The 7461-nt window shown below is 40.7% G+C and overlaps 1 non-coding gene across 1 annotated transcript; it reads left to right on the top strand.

Moving 5' to 3' along the window:
• The first annotated feature begins 2197 nt into the window (after positions 1-2197).
• Positions 2198-2304, top strand: LOC122003233. Its single transcript, XR_006117885.1, has one exon. It is a non-coding gene; the product is annotated as a small nucleolar RNA R71 (small nucleolar RNA).
• The last annotated feature ends 5157 nt before the right edge of the window (positions 2305-7461 follow it).

Below are 7461 nucleotides of genomic sequence, written 5' to 3' on the forward strand. Positions count from 1 at the left end.
TTTGAAATAGATATTTAATCAACTTCTGTAATATGGTTTAACTTAGGAAGATCACATCGGTTAAACTTGGAGTAAAAATGTTAAGTATCGTTTCCAATCCAAGTTTAACTTCTGAAGAGCAACTTGGATTAATAATGTTAAGCATCATTTGCAATCCAAGTTTAACTTCAGTAGAGCACATGGGTGTTGGTGCGGGAAGCATCCGACGATCGAACCTGAGTTTTGATAATGGCAAAGGATTCAAAGTTAAGGGTTGTTGTTATCTAACATGTTGAATGAGTGTTTCAGGAAAGTCCTAACTGCGGTTAGGCAAGTGAAAATCCTAGGGGGTGGTAACCCTAGGTCCTAGGGGGTGGTAACCCTAGGTGGAGAAAAGTCCTAGCTGCGGTTAGGCAAAGGGAAAAAACCCTAGGGGGTGGTAATCCTAGGTCATAGGGGGTGGTAACCCTATGCGGAAAGTCTTGGCAGGTCGATGACTTCAGGCAAAAGTCCTAGGGGGTGGTAACCCTAGGTGGAAAGTCCTGGTGTCGCGAACCAGGTGAAAGACTGGACTGGCCGGGAAGCGGATGTCCAGCAGAAAGTCCGGAAGCGTCGAGTGCTGAGAAAAAGTCCAGTCGATCTGGAGGATCGACTGACAACAGGTAAATCTCCTGAGTGGAGTAGGTGAGGACGCGTTCCCCGTAGAGGGAACAGTAGGCGTCGAGTCGACCTAGGGTTTCCGGTTGGAAATCCGAAGTCAGACTCGGGCAGTCCGAAGACTGTCAGTTCTTCTTTACTATGATTTATCAAATTCTAACACTGTCTTGCAGGGTATTTGCTCGGACTAACCTTGTTTTGCAGGAGAGGAACCTGCTGGAAAAAGGTGGTCCGGGCGCCCGAGATGGATCCGGGCGCCCCTCGGTCCAGGCACCCGGAACAGGTCCGGGTGCCCGGGACCAAGTTTTATCCCTGCCGCGACTTCGCCACATGGAGCATCCTGGTTGGTTGGCCATGTCACACTCCAAGTGCCCGGAAGGGATCCAAGCGCCCGGAATGTCATATAAAAAGAGGGTCGAGGGAGCAGCTTGACAACAACAAATTCTAAGCTTTCTTCTGTGAAGAGCTGCCTACGAGACGATCCCGAAGTGCTGCAACGACACCCCGACAACCCGGAGCTTCAGATTTAGTCCTTTGTTGTCGGTATAATCTTTTTACTGCTTTGAATTGTAATTAGTTTGTAATAGTTTTTACGAGCTTATAGTTGTTGCCCACGGAAAGCGATCAAGTATCGCGGGCCTTCGAGTAGGAGTCGATCAAGACTCCGAACGAAGTAAATCCTCCTGTCTCTGTGTGCTTGCTTTCTTATTTTCCGCTGCGTTTTAATTACTCGAGTGTTTTACGAATCAAACGAATTAGCCGCGAGCTCTATTCACCCCCCCCCCCTCTAGCGCGTCTCGATCCAACATGGGTAGTTAGGTTATGTTCTGTGCTTGTATAAATTTTTGTACAGGGGAAACAGAACGGAATCCACGTGTAGCAACCATCATCAGCAACTTAATTTTCTGCTTCATTTCATTTTGATTAGAAATAACTTCCTCAAGCATTTTCTCCAATTTAGAAAGTTGATAATTCTGAGAAGACTATTGTTGTTGAAAGTTTTGTTGCCTGGACTGAAAATTTGGTCTAGTCCCTGTGGATGGTCCTTGCTCTTGATTATTACGATAAGAAAAGTTGGGATGATTCTTCCACCCAGGGTTGTATGTGTTTGAAAATGGATTGTTCAGTCTTTGATTATAACTCATGATAGCATCACATTGTTCCAATTGATTAATTTGTGCAGAAATAGCTCCCAAAGGACATGAGTCTTGAGCATGATCAGAACTTCCACAAGTTTCACAACAGTATACTATAGCATTGATCGTGCTAGGATTTGTTCCCATACTTTCTATCTTTTTGGTTAAAGCATCCAATTTTGTAGCCATCAAGGTAAACTGCATCCACATCAAACTTCCCTGATGCCTTTGTTAGGTTTGAACAACAATAACCTCCACTTTTTTCTGTAGCCCATTGATGATGATGCTGTGCTACACTGTCAATAATATCTTCGGCCTCTTCTAAACTTTTATTCATAAGTGCCCCTCTAGCGGTTGAATCTAGGGACACCTTTGTGTGATAATTGATGTCGTTATAAAATGTGTGCAACACTAACCATCTTTCCAATCCATGGTGTAGGCATTGTCTGAGCATGTTATTGTATCTATCTCATGCTTCAAATAAAGATTCTGAGTCTGATTGTCTGAAGCTTGCAATTTAATTTCTTATATGAGCTATCTTCCTTGGAGGATAGAATTTATCACGGAATTGTTGCTCACATTGTTCCCAAGTGGTAATGCTATTGCTGGTAGTGAATTTAGCCATTGCTTGGCTCTATCTCTTAAAAAAACCCAAACAATAATAATCTAACGACTTCAGATGGAACACCATTCATCTGTTGGTGCAGGAAGCATCGACGATCGAACCTATGTTTTGATTATGTCAAGGGATTCAAAGTTAAGATTGTTTGTTATCTAACATACTTGAATGAGCTTTTCAGGAAAGTGCTAACTGCAGTTGGCAGGTGAAAACCCCTAGGGGGTGGTAACCCTAGGTGAAGAAAAGTCCTAGCTGCGATTAAGCAAAGGTAAAACCCTAGGGGGTGGTAACCCTATGCGGAAAGTCTTGGCGGGTCGAAGCTTCGGGCAAAAATCCTAGGGGGAGATAATCCTAGGTTGAAATCCTAGTGTCACAAACTGGGTAGAAGTCTGAACGGGTCATGAACCGGACGTCCAGCATGAAGACCGGAAGCATCGGACGCTGAGCAAAAGTCCAGTCGGTCTGGAGGATCGAACTGGCAAAGGTAAACTCTCCTGAGAGGAGTAGGTGAGGACGCATTCCCCGTAGAGGGAACAGTAGGCGTCGGGTCAACCTAGAGTTTCCGATTGGAAATCCGAAGTCAGACCCGAACAATCCGGAGACTGTCAATATTTAATTTACTATGACTATTATGTGCTAACTTTGTTTTGCAGGGTATGTATTTGGGACTAACACATTTTGCAGGAACAAAGGAGCAAGGTACACCTCGGATGAACAGTACGCGAGGCGCCTCCATGGAGCTTGGAGGCGCCTCAGGTACAAGGTGGAAGCTGCCTACGGGAAGGAGCTGGAGGCGCCTTCATGGAGACTGAAGGCGCCTTGGACTGCTGCTTGAAGGCACCTTGGAGTGGCGTTGAAGGCGTGTTCAGGTGGATAACGAGCAGCGAGCATGCCTTATCGACAACGGCTGAATCGAGATCAAATTTTAAGTTGGAGGCGCCTTGGAGCTTAATGGAGGCGCCTTCAATGTCCAATAAAAGGAGGTCTCAAGGCAAAAGTAAGGACATCTTCTTCCAAGCAATCTTTCTGCATCCAGCTGCTAACGAGACAGTCCGACAAAGCTACAACTCGACGCCGACGACCCGGAGCTTCAGATTTAGTATTTTAGTTGTCGGTATAAAATTTATTTACAGCTTTTTCTGTACTTAGCTTGTAATAACTTTACAAAATATAGTTGTTGCCCACCGGAAGCGATCAATGATCGCGGGCCTTGGAGTAGGAGTCGCCACAGGCTCCGAACCAAGTAACCAACTTGTGTTAGCATGTGTTTGTGTTTAATTTCCGCTGCGTTTTAATCGATACGTTTTAATCAAACGAAATAGACACGAGCGCTATTCACCCCCCCTCCCCCTCTAGCGCTTCTCGATCCAACATCATCTTCATAGTTCCGCAAATTTCATAAAAACTTCTAAGTGTTGATTAGGATCTTCATGTGGTCCACCTCCAAATCGATTCTGTTGGACCATACTAATTATCGCAGGATTGATCTCAAAATTATTATCTTCAACAGAGGGTCTTGTAATTGTTAGCTAGAGCCCTAGAGCCAATCATTTGATGATTATATTTTTGGACTTGTTGTATCATATTCTATATAAATAAAGGCATTTGATTTTTGGTTATTATACTTACTTGTATTGGTGCCAAATAAACTAAGTATAATAACGTCCTTGAGTAGAAGGTTCTTACATATATCAATCGATTGGTTGAATTGATAGTGAGATGATATAGGGAACACTACTCTTAATCATTCCTAGTCGAGTATTAATATTCAGGGACAATGTTAATGCAATAAGACTAGCATGTAGGTCAACTCGATGACTTGATCTCACAAGTCATGGATATAGAGATATCAAGTTGACACATGGGTATACATTAGAGAATGTATACTGAATGACCCGCCATGAGAAAGTATCATGGATCGTTATATGAGTGTCATATACTTTCTCATGTGGCTATTAGTATGACTACTAGTCCTTAGACCTGAAGTCACCATGGATCCCTACATAAGGAGTTATGTACTTTGGTTTCGTCCAATGTCACCCGTAACTGGGTGGACTATAAAGGCGATTACTGGGTATGTAACGAATTATGCAGAGGGATGTGAGTGATGTAGATGGGATCTATCCCTCCTATATGATGGGAGTGACATTGATATTTTTGATAGAGTGAGACCACGAAGTGCATGGCCATGCCCAAATGAGGCAATATGAGATATTGAGCTCATTTGATTGAGTGAGTCTACTTGGAGTTCAAGATTTAGATTGGTCAGAGGATGACACGGTCTATGCCTCACATTGATCAATCTAGATGTCTAGGATAGAAGGACACTTGTCATATTTTGTGAGGAGTCACAATTAGTAGTCACAAGGTGATGTTGGATCTCAACATTCTTGTAACTTGGGTAGTAATGATGTGTTGCTAGATACCGCTCATTACTTATGCTCCTAAATAGGTTTAGGGGCATTGCCAACGTTACAAGAAGCTATAGGGTCACACACTAAGGACAATTAGATGGAGATTAGGTTCATATGATGAACCAAGAGGATTAGATTCATTTGATGAATCAAATTGGATTAAGAGTAATCCTAATTGGGCTAACTTGAGTTGGACTCAAGTTGATTCATGTGTTCAATGAGTCTAATTTAGATTATGACTCATTGAGTCAATTTAATTAAATGAATTAGATTCATTATATTAAATTGGCTTGAATTAAATGGTTGGATTAGATCAACCATAAGAGAGATTAAGTCAAGTTTGACTTGACTTGAGAGGAAGAGAAAGAGTCAAGTTTGACTTGACTTTTTGCCACATCATTAGTGAGTTGGCAAGATGTGAACCAATGATGATGCTCCACATCATCATGATTAATTAAGTGAGATGCCACCTCATGGAGGTTACAATTCTTCACTTTAATGGCTACACATTAATTGCACTTAATGCAAAATGGGAGTTACATTCTTTTGAATGTGGTCGACCACTATGGTGTGGTGTGGAATGAATTTTTCATTCATGTGTGCATTCACTCTCTCTTCTTCCTCTCAAGCTCTCCCTCTCCCTCTTCTCCTCTCTTGCCGTGACCTATCAAGGTGCTAGCACACCTTGTAACGCCCGCCCTCCCTGCTATCAACAAGGGACGGAGCTACGATACTCTACGTACGTATTACAGCGGAAGACTTAAAATTATTTTTCTTAACTTAATTAAAACCGAACTACACTAACATGGTTTCATAACATGATAACAAAATAAATAAAAACTTAACATCAAGTCACCCATATTGTATTACATTTCACAAAACCAAAGCATAGTTCTTAAAGGTTTTAAAGCAGGTTCTTGATTAGTTGCCTAGCCACCGCCACACACATCTTCGTTGCCCCTCCTGCTGCTCCTTTAACTCATCCAGCTTTTTCCTTTATATGTGATACAAGGAAAGTAAGCTATGAGCACTCATGGCTCAGTAAGTTCCTTTCCTACTCACTAAAACCAACAATCAGTACATAATCAAATAATGTCTCAACTTAACATGATCTCAACTAGTCATGGCATAACATATCATACTCTTTAAGCATATCATGCAACATAATAAACATTATAACTAGTCATGGCATATCATCTCTTAAAGCATAGCATGAAACATAACATAATCATATCATGGCATATCATCTCTTAAACATAGCATGAAACATAACATAATCTTATCATGGCATATCATCTCTTAAAACATAGCATGAAACATAACATAATCTTATCATGGCATATCATCTCTTAAAACATAGCATGAAACATAACATAATCATATCATGGCATATCTTAAATCATAGCCTCAACACAACATAATCATAGATTATATGCATCATGATTTTAAAAACATGTATCCGAAAAACATGTGTATGTCTCATGATCTTTTAAAATCATTTTCTTCTTACATATATATACTTGAACATAATATCAACATATTTAGGGCCCCGGCTTGTACCATACATACATAACATAGATGCGCGCGCCCTAAGTGTATCCAAGGTAGCAAGTCTTGAATCATACTAGGAAATAGGTCAAGATCACAAAGCATGGCCTAGGGGCGTATTTGAAGAGTCCATCCCTTATTAGCCTAGATCACAAAGCAAGGCTTGGCCTAGATCACAAAGCAAGGCCTAGGGGTGTACTAAGGAGCCCATCCCTTATTAGCCTAGATCACAAAGCAAGGCTTAGCCTAGATCACAAAGCAAGGCCTAGGGACTGATTAGGAGTCCACCCTTGGTACAAGCCTTACAAAGTAAAATAGCATGTATAAAAATGCATCATTTAGTCACATAGCATAGCATAAAAGTATGCATCACTTAGGCATACATTATGTCATAAAAGTATGCATCACTTAGGCATACATCATATCATAAAAAGTATGCATCACTTAGGCATACATCATGTCATAAGAAAGTATGCATCACTTAGGCATACATCATATCATAAAAAGTATGCATCACTTAGGCATACATCATGTCATAAGAAAGTATGCATCACTTAGGCATACATCATATCATAAAAAATATGCATATTCTAAGTACATAGCATATCATTAAAGCATGCATATTTCTACTCACATAGCATATCATAAAAGCATGCATATTCTAAGCACATAGCATATCATTAAAGCTTACATATTTCTAAGCACATAACATATCATTAAAACATTCATATCCCTATCCACATATCATATCATAAAAAGGTATAAATCACAAGCATACATGGTTAAGCATAAGGGTATATCATGTGATTATACTATCATAAGAAACATGGTAACATAGTTAACTTGGGTTCTAAGCTTCCTAAACCCTTGGGTTCCTATCATGGCCGAACCCCCTTAGGTCTCAATTTAGGTAAAAACAACCTCCAAGCATGTGAACCCTAAATCATCATCACATAAATTTCATAGGAAGCATTATAAGCATGATTAACTTGGTTTCTAAATCCTCCAAGTCCTTAAACTCATGTGGCCGAACCCTATCAGTATATAAACAAGGTCCCAAATGTCATGAAAGCATGGAAACCTTAAACCATATTTATAGCATTTTTTT

This window comes from Zingiber officinale, chromosome 7A (assembly GCF_018446385.1).
Source record: "Zingiber officinale cultivar Zhangliang chromosome 7A, Zo_v1.1, whole genome shotgun sequence".
Classification (NCBI taxonomy): domain Eukaryota; kingdom Viridiplantae; phylum Streptophyta; class Magnoliopsida; order Zingiberales; family Zingiberaceae; genus Zingiber; species Zingiber officinale.